Source organism: Tenebrio molitor, chromosome 8 (assembly GCF_963966145.1).
Source record: "Tenebrio molitor chromosome 8, icTenMoli1.1, whole genome shotgun sequence".
Taxonomy (NCBI): domain Eukaryota; kingdom Metazoa; phylum Arthropoda; class Insecta; order Coleoptera; family Tenebrionidae; genus Tenebrio; species Tenebrio molitor.
Window position 1 is genome coordinate 9,532,021 of NC_091053.1, and position 13,548 is coordinate 9,545,568.

The following is a 13,548-nucleotide window of genomic DNA, read 5'->3' on the forward strand; positions in this document are numbered from 1 at the left end:
TTCATTAATTCAATTATCCCGTGATTTTAACTGGACTCCCCAAATTGTCGAACCAGTAAATTTTGCAATGTTGATTTTCCCATGAAAACTGTTATCTTTGTGTTGTGTTTGGACCGGACGTGTAGGTATAGTCCTCCAAAATAGCTAAGAGCTCATAAAATTTTAGGGGTTTAAGGAGCCATTATAAAAATGTTAACATGTCAAATGATTTATTACGGAATTGACAAACCGCCCAAGTGAACAGCAGCAGGGAAAAGACCCATTGAATTAGAAAGTTTTAAATCAACCTATCTATTACCATTTAATAAATAACAAGTTTCAGTTTTGCAAAATGTATAATCTATATACGTGAAGGAAAATCTTTGTACCCCTTTTTAAGCAAATTGCGTGGACGGAGGAGTGTGAGATTTGACATAGTTAAAGTTTATGTGGAGAAGGAGTGCAGAAAGATAAAATTTATGTATAATGCAGGGTGATTTACGAGGAATAATGAGCCCGGCGGAATAGAAAATGCAACCCGCAATTCATCAGGAGAAAAACCCGGACATTTATCGCTTCGATGTCCGGCTTTTTGTTGCAATCTATTGCTATTCCGCCGGGCTCATTATTCCTTGTAAATCACTCTGTATACAGGGCGTCTCCAAAAAAAGAGACAAATCCATAGCTCCCTTATTTATCGGTGGATTTTAATTATCTATACACCAAATTAAATGGTTGTGAATAAGCTACAAAATGGCGTACTAAATTCACGTAAAACTCAAAGTGCTTCAAGGTTAAACTGTCAAAATATTTTTTTCAAATGCGGATACATACTTTTTTTTAGTAATTCTGATTGAGATTTTTATTCTGAAAACAACAGTGTATGAGATGACACGTGAAACCTCATATAAGATTTTTTTTTTTTAAATAACACTACATTTTGAAACAAATGACGAGTTTTTATATTAACAAAAAGGACCTATGTATTTGTTTGCTTTCATATAATTATAAAACTCATACTTTTTGAAGATAACTAGCACGTGTTATGTTAAAAATTGCAAAAAAGAACAATAACCTTTCTATAGATAATGTCATTACAAGGATCTGTAATGGTTGTTTTTGCTACTTTACCCTCTAACTTATTTTCTCCTATAGATAGCAATATTTTAGATTTTGAAATTTTTTCGGAAAATCATAATTTTATAGGTATTAATCAAACAAATAATTGTTAGTCATACCAAAATTAGACTTCATTACTTTAACAAACAATTCAACAGAAATTTAAAAGGTAAGTCTGTAAGACAGCTTTTTTGTTACACTGTCAGAATTTGAGAATTTTCTCCTGCGTGAACGGATTTTGATAAATGTCACAACTTGTCAAAACGAAACGTCAAGGTAATTTTAAAGATTTTAAGCGATTTGGAGCCTTTAAGGGGCTCGTCGAACAAAAAACGTTGTATTCAACTCGTTCGTGTGTAAATTGGGCCTTTTTTGGCACTAGTGGGTCTTTAAAGCGCTCGTTTCACTCGCGTTTTAAACTGGCCCACTCATGCCAAAAAAGTCCCAATTTACACACAAACTCGTTAAATAAACTACTATTTAACAAAAGTTGTACTTTTTAAACATCGATAAATTAATTTGGCTTTTGTCGTTATAAAACTTTTGCAACAGCAACCAGCAATACAATCGGTGGCCATCTTGGTAAGGGCAACAATGTACAGGTGGGAATCAAAGCGGTGTATCTTAAAGGCGTACAGACTACGCGAACCGAGCATGTAATGTAACATGTAATGTAATACTCGTCGCAAAATTGGTGCCACGAACAGCCGACGAACCGAGCGCGCAACGAACAGCTTCTATACTCCGTTCACTGATAGATCGCACGCCTTTTCACAGACACAGAGACGAGTGTCTATGCTGCAAAAAGTCGAATAGCGCACATAACATTTGTTTATCATTAATACATACTCGAAGAATAAATAATTCAACTTCATTCAGATTCACAGCTGTAATTCTGTTAACAACATCATAGGCGTAGGAAAACTACTGGCGAGAGTGCATGTTTCTCAGGTCCTCTCGGGCTGTTGATGTTGCTATGGAAACTTAAAAAAACGCACGTTTTTGAAAGTTGGATTTATACACACTGAGGCGTGCTTTAATTAAGGAAAATAGGTTACCAATAAAAAAAAATTATAACCATCACGGGTGCTGTGCCCGTATTTCGGCGATGGTCAGAATAAAATGGATGCCCGTTTTGGGGCCGATTTCTAATTTTACCTGAAAAGGTAGGAGGTTACAAGGAAGGGATTCGTCGCTAAAGTGTGCTTTCAAAATAAAATTTTCATTCTCCGGCGAACGTACAAGTAGTATCTTTTTTCGAGATTTTCGGTCCTATCATTGTCAATAATTTGTCAAAGTCTGTAGGAGACATTCTTGTAAAATTTTTATAATGTTCACTGACATGTTGAAATTTTAAATCTTGCATAAGTTCATTACCGACGCGTTTTCTATAGAGTTCGGTTCGCCACCAACGTCGCCGCTTCTTCTCTTTTTTAATCATATTGCACCCATCGTAAACTTAAAAAAAAAAGGCAAAGCCATAACTGCACATCTCCGGAGAAAGTAGGTAGAATGTTGGTTGTTTTTTAGTTTTGGTACCGAAAATAGACTCCGTGTCATAAAAATAACGAATTATAGTTTTAAAAAATTAAATTATAATTGAAGGTAAAATAATAAGACCTAATTTTTTTATCAGATTTAACAAATTAGGTCGCGTTATTTTTGGCAATATTAATTCCAGAATTCAAACTTTAACGTTAATTATTTATTTTTAATACTTACAGTTATTAAAAACACAATTATTAAAAACAATTTGGGAATCTGACAGGCGTAACATGCAATTTTATTCGTTTTTGACAGAAGACAGACTAGGAAGACGATTTATCCGCGATAAACATTTTTTATTGGATGAAAACAAGCGCTGAACACCCACGTTTGATGTATGATGATGTATGTGGGAATTAATCTGTAGTAATATAACAATAATTGACTTAAACATCGGATTGATTTGCGAAGCTGATGGCATGCTCCATCTCGACTCATGCATTTTTACAACAAATTGACACAATTCGCATTATTTTAGAAAATGTGAAACTTATTTATTAGTTACTGTAAAGAGTTGCTTTCAAAAATAATAACCTATTTATTTTGTTCAGCATAAATGAAATGCATAAAAAACTACAGTGTTTCATTTGACAATCAAGACCGTTTAAATAAGGGACAAAAACTAATGGTAACTGAAATTGTTGGAGATTAGATTTATGAGTTTATGACTGTGGTCAGCTCCCTTTGTCGAGATGCGTTTGTGAATGGCGCTTTGTGTTCGTCAGAAAACCGACAGTGAGCGGAGCACTGCGAACCGTTCGTGGCGCGCATGCGCTCTTGAGGTTCACAGCTTCGCCGTCCAAATCAGACGAACGCTTCCTTGTATTGTAATTTATTTAAAGAGTGTAGTAAGTTATGGTATGTATTTAATAAAATGTATGGACAGCCTAACAAATTAATGAGTAAATGTTATAATCAACAGCAACTTCGCTCCTACCTTTTCAGGTAAAATTAGAAATCGGCCCCAAAATGGGCATTCAGTTATTCTGACGGACAAGCACCCGTGATGCTTAATAATATTTTTGCATCATCGGAACTACATATTAATAAATAGATAAAATTTTCTTTTTAATTTATTAAATGATTTAATGAATATTATATTAAGTATAACATAATATAATTTATTAAATTGTTTGATTTTTCCAAAGAAGGCATTTTTTACATTTTTCATACTAGTTTATGGCCCATTGCTCTGCACCCGATGCCGAATCTAAACAATAATTTCTTCTTTGATTACTTACCGTCTTTTGATAAGTAAACATGTTCATGAAATCGGGAAACACGTGAAAATGACTGGTGGTGCAAAAACGTTTTCTACTGACAAGTTGTCATTACAAAAGTTTACCTGTAAAATGGTAAAGAAAAAAAAAATTCTTCATTTTCTTCATTGTTGTAGCTACGGTGCGATCAATTAAAAAATAAATCCAGTCGGCGTGTTACCTATGGCAACCCATGCTATAGCATAGGTTCCAAAGCAAACTCGATTTATTTTTTAAATGATCGCTCGGTACTTTTAATTCGTTAAACAAACTTCTGAACTAACAATATTTGCGTTAATACTTACCTGCCTTAAATTGAGATTGCACATCGAAAACGCGTATTCTTTTTGGAAATTTTTGGGTCCTATTTTGGTTAGTAAATTCTCACCGTCTCGTCTGTGGGAGACATTCTATTAAAAAATTTATGCTGTCCGCTAATATGTTGGAACTTTAAATCTTTATAAAGTTCGTCGAGCCGTTTTCTCTTTTTTCATCAGATTCCACATAATTCTTACTGCATCACTACACAGAATTAAAGCTAACGGTTTTTCGTTATCACTCTTATCACATACAGGTCGCTAAAAAGTATCGATACAGCTAAATATTTTCAAAACGGTTTAGCAGAGCGCGTTGAAATTTGACACACAGCTAGAAGTGTTTAAATTCTATAGGCTGATATTTTTTCAGTTTTATAACATCTTTTATTTTGAAGATACAAAGCCAACTTGATTTTTTTTTAAATGGCACGAGAGGTCAAATTTAACACCGTTAAAAAGAATATTTTTTTGTGAATCCAGTGATGTAGCACCTGCATATCTCAATTTACTCGAAACTTTATAAAAAAATCATCGAATTAATAAAATTTGAAAAAATTTGACCTTTGGAATGTTTTTTTAGCCATTGTTAATTCTTTGCCGCCTGCACTTTGGCCAAAAAATTAATAAAAGTAAATAATAAGTGTAGAAGTAAGACATTTAACTGAAACAAATACATAAAAGATAAAAAGTTTAAACCCGAAATACATAATTTTTAAGCAAAAAAAAATTTTCAAAATGGCGGCGATGTGAGCATGTGTTACATCACTGAATTCACAAAAAATACTCTTTTCAAAAATATTACATTTAAGTCCCCCGTGCCATTTAAAAAAAAACAAGTTAGCCTTGCATCTTTAAAATAAATAATGTTAAAAATTGAAAAAAATATCAAATGATAAAATTTAAACACTTCTAGCTGTGTGCCAAATTTCAATGAGCTCTGCTAAACCGTTCTGAAAATATTTAGCTAAATCCATACTTTTTAGCGACCCTGTATAATGTAGCTGTAATGACACGCAACCTCGGAACTATCGAACTGAACTGAGACGATTATAAAAAAAAAACACTTAAAAACATAACCCACTGAAACATACAAAACTCTCCATCCCGCCAGTAGTTATCCTATGCCTATGATGTTGTTTACAGAATTACAGCTGTGACTCTAAATGAAGTTTCAGTACAGGTATTTCAATAATTGTTATAAACTGTTGTTGGAATTGAGATAACCGCTTTTGAATTCAAAACTAACCGCCAATGAAGCTATAGAATTACCGGCGTTCGGTACCGTCGGCGACCGCTTGGGGGCGTGGGTGAAAGTCGACAGGGGATGAACGGCCATGTTTTTTTTGGAGGGCACTTTTTCTTGACCGCAGAGTAGTACAGAAGTACCGTGTATTTTTTCTGTGTGCTAATTGTGCGATTTTAGTTGTTTTTATTGAACTGTGCTAAATGTTGTTGTCCAGCTTCTGTTTTGAACTAGGTATGTTTGCGGTACTAAAATTATGTCTGTTTCGCGCGAAATGTATTTTAACTATCATGATGGTCGCACGTGGGTTGTTGATGTTCCCACCATATTGTATAAAATCCGCAATTATCTCGACCATCCCCATGTATCACGCTTTTAACATTTGTAAGCTTGCGAAGGAGAGTAAGGCCGCCTGGTTCTAGGTTTGTAAATTTTATAAAATTGCACGGATCACGTTTTTTGTTGTCAAATCTGGTTTTACAATTCACTAACTTTCCTAAAAGAAAAGGGCGCCAAGTTTTAGCGTGGGTCTGTGGCTTTTACTTTTTATAAGCGCACTCCCTCATTTTTGATCCCCTTCTAATTATTCCGAGTGACGCTTTTGGTGTGGCAAGCATCTAGTTATTGTTCAACACTTTAATCAAAATTGCAAAGTTTCCACTTTCCATCCCGGTAGCAACCAAATGTTTATATTTCAGGTGTCTCCGTGGGTTGTTCCTTAGTTAGGGATCTACTACATTTAGTCCCGGGGCGCCCTCCATATTATTCAGGGCGCCCCCCCTTGTCGATGATCCGGCTCTAATAGGCTAGGGTCGACTGGACTGTGTTTTTTGTTTTATTGTTATGTATGTGTTAATGGTTGTTACCACCTTTCCATCCCAAATTGAAAGTGTTTCTAGATAGTTCTGTCAACAAATATTTGTCGCGTTTCTTCTTTTGTTTGCTTTTTTCCAGTTTGCTGTAGCTGTAAATTCTAGACCTTACCGCGAGGGTCTCTCTCTGTTTGAGGGGTTTTGTTTTTCCTCTAACCTCCCAACGTTGAACACGACCTCGCGGCCCTCATAAAATTTGCACCCCAAGGGAGACCCAAAAACCTAACGCTTGGCAGGACTTGTTGAATGCTGGGTTTTACTCGACGTCCATGGCACACTTCCGGAAATGTGATCAGGTCTATTTTCCCTGAGTCTGTGTAGCCTGACAAGCGCGTTGTGTTTTCTTTTGCTGTGGAAAAGTAATGTTCACTTCAACCGATGAACTTAGAGTACCTCAATTTGTTGACTTACGTAAAGCAGGTAGGACCTTTCCCTTAGCACTAAATCACGGGTACGCGGGAAATGTTAAAGTCGTAAGGATAGGTGCCACAACCCACCGGACCACCCAAGGCCACTCGCTCCTTCTATAGCGTATCTGCCGCACATTGTAAATTAACTTGAAAAGGAGAAAACATGCTAAGGTTCTCGTCTAGTGCTCGCTCCCGCTCGAACGGTCCGAAGTAACTGTTTTGTTTGTAATGTACATGACCCTCCTGTTTTCTTTTGAATTTGAATTGTGTTGTTTATGAAATCAGTTTTGCTCAATTTTCACTAACTGTCCCGTCTACGTTGTCACTTCGGACTTGTTCGTATTTTTAGGAGAGGTTTTTAGCGGAGCCTCATTCGGGGGTCTAGGAGGATGGCCAGAGCTCACCATTTTCCTAGAGTTCTAAATGAGTAGTCTTCTCACATTTGAGGAGACTTGGGTGCCCTCTCCCGAGACGTTTTATTATTCATGAATCCCGGCGTTAACGAAAATGATAACTTTGAATAAATAGCTGGTTTTAATTATTGTGTTGTTTTATTTGCACTCTTCTGTGTGGTTCACAAACCCTGTTGGAACGAATCTGGTAATGTTTAATTTGTATTTAAAAAAAACACAACGTAGGGAAATTAACCAAGTACGATCACGCGCTCTTGGCCAGTTTTTTTTTAATTTCGCGGGTTTTATTTTTCATTGTGTATGTTGGTAGAAAAAAAAAATGAGATGGACGCTTGGTGGGAAATTTGAATTACCCACTTGGTTCATCACAGAATTATTTATTCTTCGAGTATTAATGATATAGCAAATGTTATAAAGTGTAGACACTCGTCTCTGAGTCTGTAAAAAAGTGTGCAATCTATCATCAGTGGACAGAGTATAGCTGTTCGTTGCGTGCTCGGTTCGTCGGCTGTTCGTGGCACTAATTTTGCGACGAGCATTACATTACATGTTACATTACATGCTCGGTTCGCGTAGTCTGTACGCGCCCTTACGCTCCGTCTATTCTATATCCCACGTCACTGGCCGATATGTAGTTATGAATCTAAATCAGTAAATTGTTAGTCTGGTTAGGTTTGTGTTCTGTGGGTTATGCCACCAGTTATTCACCGAACATTGAACATATTATTCTTGGTTATATAAAATGATTTCCTTGACAGTTTTTAGAACACTGATAGCAGTTTTGTTTATTATTTAGTCAAATACAAGTTGTAATAACCAAGAATGTAATTATGTTATTCAAAATTTCAATTTTGTTTTCAAATTTAGTTCTTGCGAATTGTAGAGGGCGCGTCATTGTCAAATGGCATTTATCGCCTGTTATCGCCTAGGTTTGCCGCTAGATCAAAGTGCGGGAATTGAAATTGTAAGTTTTTCTTTCCATATTTTGTTTGTTATTGATTATATTTTTCATTATAACGGTCATAGTCGCTTACATGCACTAGTTTGTGGCTTAGGGTTAAGATTTATGGTGGGTTCATGCACAAGGAATTAACACTAGCATTAATTTAATTTAACTTTTTGAAAAGTTAAATGATGACAATTTACCAGAGTCGTTCATGCACACATTTAGATACTTTAATTTAATTTAGTTTAACCGAAAGTTGGGCAACTTTTATCTTTGCTCTTAAAAATTAAATGAATTCTATTCTGCGCATGTGTGGGAAACGGCAAGATGTCAAATGTGCGTCAAATTCAAATGTCATCTTGTGGTCAATGTGGTCAATTTGTCATATTCATGAGCATTTCATATTTCATAGGTTGGTGTTCTAAAAAACCAGTATTTACTGTTTACCTGTGGTGTTTAAATATTCGACGGATGTATTATTATATTAATACGTACGAATTTATTTTCACATTTGGCAGCCTGCATGAACGGCTCTTTTTAGTTTAGTGTAAAAGTAGATTACGTTAAATTAAATTAAATTAATGCTACTGTTAATTCGTTGTGCATGAACCCACCATTACTGATTGCTAATGTACTTAAAGCAGGTAGCGCTATTTTTAGGTTATATTTAACTTTTTGCAAAATTGAAGTTTCTGCTGAACGTGTGTATTATGATTATTTTATTCTGTTGTATTTTACAGAATGAACTCTGCCGATCAACGGAACGTTGTGTGTGGTTTTTGTGAGATGACTCATCATTTAGGATTTGGTATTTTCATATGAACAAAAGGAGACATCAGCTTTGGAAATCACTAGAGAACTCCTGAAACAATTAGCAACCAACCAGTGAACGGTAAGTTTCTAAGTGTTTAATTGTAGCTTTCTCAGAATGTGATAAATATGTTCAGTAAGTGGGTATGTGTATAATTATTATTGCAGGTCATTTTTGTAGTAAATATTGGAGCATATTGACAGTCGGTGAATTATTTAACATGTCAATTGCAGTGTTTGTAAGAAACCACCCTGCATTTATGTAGTGTATGATACATCAATTTGATTTTGAAGAATAGGAAACATTTACCTAACTCTTTTGTGTGTGTGTGGAATGAACATTTCTTGTAACTGTTGCGAATAGCAGCTTGAAAGTAAATTTCACTTGGGATTCAAGAGATATAAATAACGGGTGACTATTAAAATTTTCACTTGGAGTTGGCTTTGAACGAGTTTTTATTTTTGCTGTTACTTTAGACACACGCAAGAACGAACGGCAAATGTAAGTCAGTACAATTGAAACATAACCTATAATGTTAATTATAATGTCAAACTTGTCACTGTCTAAGGTGCAACGTAAAACAAAGAATGATCCATAGCCAACCCTAAGTGAAAATTTTAATAGTCACCCGTTATATTTAGTTGAACAGTTTACAGATTGCACTCTTTCTCATGTATTTTGTAGAACAACTTTATAACTTCTACCGTTTTACATGTAACAGCAAAGATATTCATGAACAATTTCTTGCACACTGTAACAATGTTACCTTTTCCATTAGAAACACTAACCACACAGTCGACTGTCTTCGGCTGTCTACTGCTACTTTCAACGGTTTGTTTATAAAACTCAGGAGTTGTAATTTGCTTTCTGGTGAAATAGTTTTGCACTTAAAATTGCATTTACAGGTGATCTATAAAAAGATTTTATTAAAACATAGAGAATTAAATCAATGCCCAAACAGTAATTCGAACTTACCGCTTCATGGGGTTTCTTTTTTTCTAACTTTCTTACATTTTTCTTTGTTAGGTACGCTTTACTCGTTAACTTTAATTTCTTCTGTTCTTGAGCAAATGTCCTGGTACCTCTCTTTCTCCGTGTTCTTGTTTCCTGATTGTTATCCATTTTGAAAACTTCTTTCACATACACAAACAACCTAATATATTGACGTTCCGTCAGTGGCTGATGATATGGCACTTTCACCGATGATATGGCACCGTTCATATCAAACACCGAGAGCACATACAGGATGCGCAGTCTAAAGTGTGCCATAAAGTCTAAAATATTACGTTTGGCAGTTGGCCCGTTCTATACCTTATGTTCGATGGCACTTAACACCCTTCTAGACAAAAATACTGGTTTATAAATTTTTGGCACTTACCACCTTTCTTAATTAACGTCTTCAATTATGATGTCGCTACTTGCACTTTTGAGAAGAATAGTTTGATTTATAATTTGTAACTTGATTGTTATGAGATAGCTCAAAGCTTAGCAATTTAGAACATTAATAATAGATGGGGCGTTCACCCTTACATAGATTCTACGTTAATTTGTTACCTTTAACTAATTGGGAATGATAAACATTTACTCGCTTTTTATGAACTGAAAACTTGTGGTTATTTAACCCTTTCGGTAAAAATTGTGAAAGTTGGTGACCTAAGAGCGATTTTTTTGTGATTTTTTGGCATACCCCAAATTGTTTTGTGATTTTTGGTTTTTGAGTAAAATGATGTATTCAATTGAATACAATGTGACTATAGTCCATTTTTTTTTATTCTAGTCCGATGAGCTTAGTCCGAATCAAGAAGTCGACATGACCTGCGTCTGCTTTCGACATTTGACAGAAGTGCATGGTTCTACCAATATTTGAAAATTTATTTAGGCAACATGAGACAGATATTATAACAAATTTCAATTTTTAAGATTTTGAGTTGTGTTCTTTCGTGCTTTGTTGGTTTTTCTGCAAATTCATTTCTCCGTTTTAATTTTGTCTTTCAAAAAAGCGCTCCCTTCAGAACTCTTGATAACTACAGGGTTATTATAAATGTTTGTAGTCAACGAGCCCATGAAAACAAATGAAATTTTTTCTTTTGCCGTTCCATAGTTCAATACGAAAATGATACGAAGTAGATTATTATTCTTGACATTAGGAGGTTATGTTTACCTTCAAAAAATTCTTTGAATTATTAACTACAACAGTGAAGATTCGTTTAAAGAGATTGTTCCAACGTTTTAATACCGTGAGTAACAGTGACTTAAATCCATCAAGACGGGATTTGTTATCAAAGTGAATTTTAAAGTTCATATGGTTCAATCCATCTCATACGGACAATAAAATTTAATTTTCTCTATTTCAGTTTTGTAAACTTATCCACTGGTGTTTAACCACAGGTGTGTAGAACTGAATTGTTGCTGTTAAATTATTCAATGGGTACTGAATCATTTTTGTTTTAAAAGTTTCGAGGAAACAATGTTAAGTACCACAAGATTCCAAACTGTTGATGGAAAATGAGAGAATGAAATCATTGTAAATAGACATTTTATTTATGTGTTATATGGCAACAAATTAAAGCTATTTAACTGTCCAGCAAGGTTTTATTGTTGTTAATGTGCATTAAATGATTTCCAATGTTATAATGTGGAGGAGCAGGATACACAAGATGGGCGACGTCAGACAGGTGCATGTGTTGATCCAATCTGGAATAGTTGTTAATGAAATCAGCAACAAATATGGAAGAGGAGGTATACTTATTAGTTCTAACGTCTCCCTGAGTACATCAGGTTATGAACTTACAGCAGGACCACAAGGGCGTAGTAAAGGGGGAGGCCAGGTGGGCCCGGCCCACCCCAGAATCCTTCTGACCCACTCCAAAATAAAAGTAAAACACATTAAAAACAAGATACATCTGCAATATCTATCTATCATCTGTCTGGTTTAAAGTCTGGCCCACCCCAGCAAAAAATCATTGCTACGCCCTTGCAGGACCATGCCTTGTTGGAAAAGAATGACAAATCCAAAGTTCTGTTATCATTTAGGTTGTTTAAAAACCAGCTGCAATATGCAACACGACATGGATAATCTGCTGGTTTCAGTTCTTGAAACAATGACATTTTATAAGGGTGCAAATTTAATCTTTTCTTCACAATTTTCTGACATGTGCTCAGTGCTACACCTGACTGTGCTGACAGCAATGATGTTCTGGGATTTTGTTCCATTCTCTCTCTCAAAACTTCACCAACTTGAAGCCTTCTCGATGACTTTTCCTTTGAAGCATCTCTAGTTTTGTCTATTCACAATCCATCGAATGTGGGTCATTAAAGATTGTTCCTCTATCTCTAAATTAGGAAACTTTGCGAGATATTGATCTTTACATGATTGCATTCTGTTTTCATCTCGTACACCATTTTAATAAAATGAAATAATAATGAAAGTAGTCTGTTCCACGGTGTACCCCATTGCAATCCTAAAAATCAAAATGTGTTTAGGAGAAACTGATAATTAGAAGAGAGAATTTGGAAGAGAACAGTTAACCTGAAAATAAATTTACTTGAAACTTACAGAATTTTACTAACCTAACCTTGATCACTGTTGTATACTCATCGTCGTCGTCTGTGGTCTTAACACTCTTAACTTTTACTAAAGACTTATTTTGATTCGAAGGAAAAAAATGCGGTAATCAAGTGATTTGACATTAACAGCGACTTTTACCGTTTCAGTTGGTCAGGAGCTCACTCATACCAATATTCCACTAGATACAGTGCACAATCGAAACAAGGCGGCACAAATTCATGGCCTACTTGGACTACAAACATTTATAATAACCCTGTATTTACATACTTATCAACTAATAGGTCAGATATATTAAAAATTGTTGAAAACAGCACTAAACAACCACGTTTAGACTGTCTTTCTTTCTTCCTAGATTTTGTTTCGGCAACGCCCTGAATTAGTTTACCCACTTACCTGTTAACTTCCAATCTTGCAAGTTTCCGCGCAATTCCAATATTATTTTTGCAATTTACAAATTCTGTAAATGAATCTGTCCACATGCTTTTCGTTGGCATCATACGGAGGACATTTCAAGCAAAATTAAACAAAAATATCTGTTTGTCTCCAGGGCACTTAAGTCAGTTTTAGTTGACTTAAGCCTACCTAAACGAAGAGCTTTGTTCGATTTACTCCGGGATCCACAATTCGTTAAATCAAAATTGACTTACCTTTTTTATGCGGACCGCGAAGAGACCATGGACCGATTGGCATGGGTGGAATTCGACGATAATTTTGGACTTCGGTGCCACTTCAATTAAGTGGGTTTCACGACACGAGACAACTATGTGTTTTCACTCAGACGGTCAAATTCGAAGTCTCTCTTTCTTTCAAAAAATGTCCTTCACCGGTGGGGGAGGTTTCGTCAACCCCGATTTTGCACGAAATTGTGAATCGGTTAACGCGCAATCGCCAATGACAGAGGGTGCAACTATTTTCGAATTGTATTTTTAAAACTAAATTAAACTAGGCGCTAAAACTAAACCGAACAAAACCAAACAAAAATGAAAAGAACTAAAATTAACTATTTACAAAAGCCAACATTCTGCCCGCCAAAAATGCGGTGCATTTTTCTATTACTGCGAAGGCA

At 35.4% G+C, this 13,548-nt stretch overlaps 1 protein-coding gene and 1 long non-coding RNA gene across 4 annotated transcripts in view; one reads left to right on the top strand and one right to left on the bottom strand.

Annotated features, from left to right (window-relative positions):
- The first annotated feature begins 8,067 nt into the window (after positions 1-8,067).
- LOC138137246 (uncharacterized) overlaps positions 8,068-13,548 on the top strand; it is a 296,725-nt gene continuing 291,244 nt past the window's right edge. Inside the window, exons 1-4 of one of the 3 annotated variants that reach the window (XR_011161653.1) lie at positions 8,068-8,121; positions 8,844-8,995; positions 10,692-11,151; positions 11,269-11,496. The gene's annotated coding sequence lies outside the window, so the exon portion shown is untranslated. Of the gene's footprint in view, positions 8,122-8,843; positions 8,996-10,691; positions 11,497-13,548 lie in introns of those variants that run through there. The other 2 variants (XR_011161652.1, XM_069056559.1) reach the window with 2 other exon arrangements.
- Positions 11,434-12,741, bottom strand: LOC138137247 (uncharacterized). Its single transcript, XR_011161654.1, has 2 exons — positions 11,660-12,741; positions 11,434-11,608 (listed from the first exon to the last, which is right to left on the bottom strand). It is a non-coding gene; the product is annotated as an uncharacterized lncRNA (long non-coding RNA).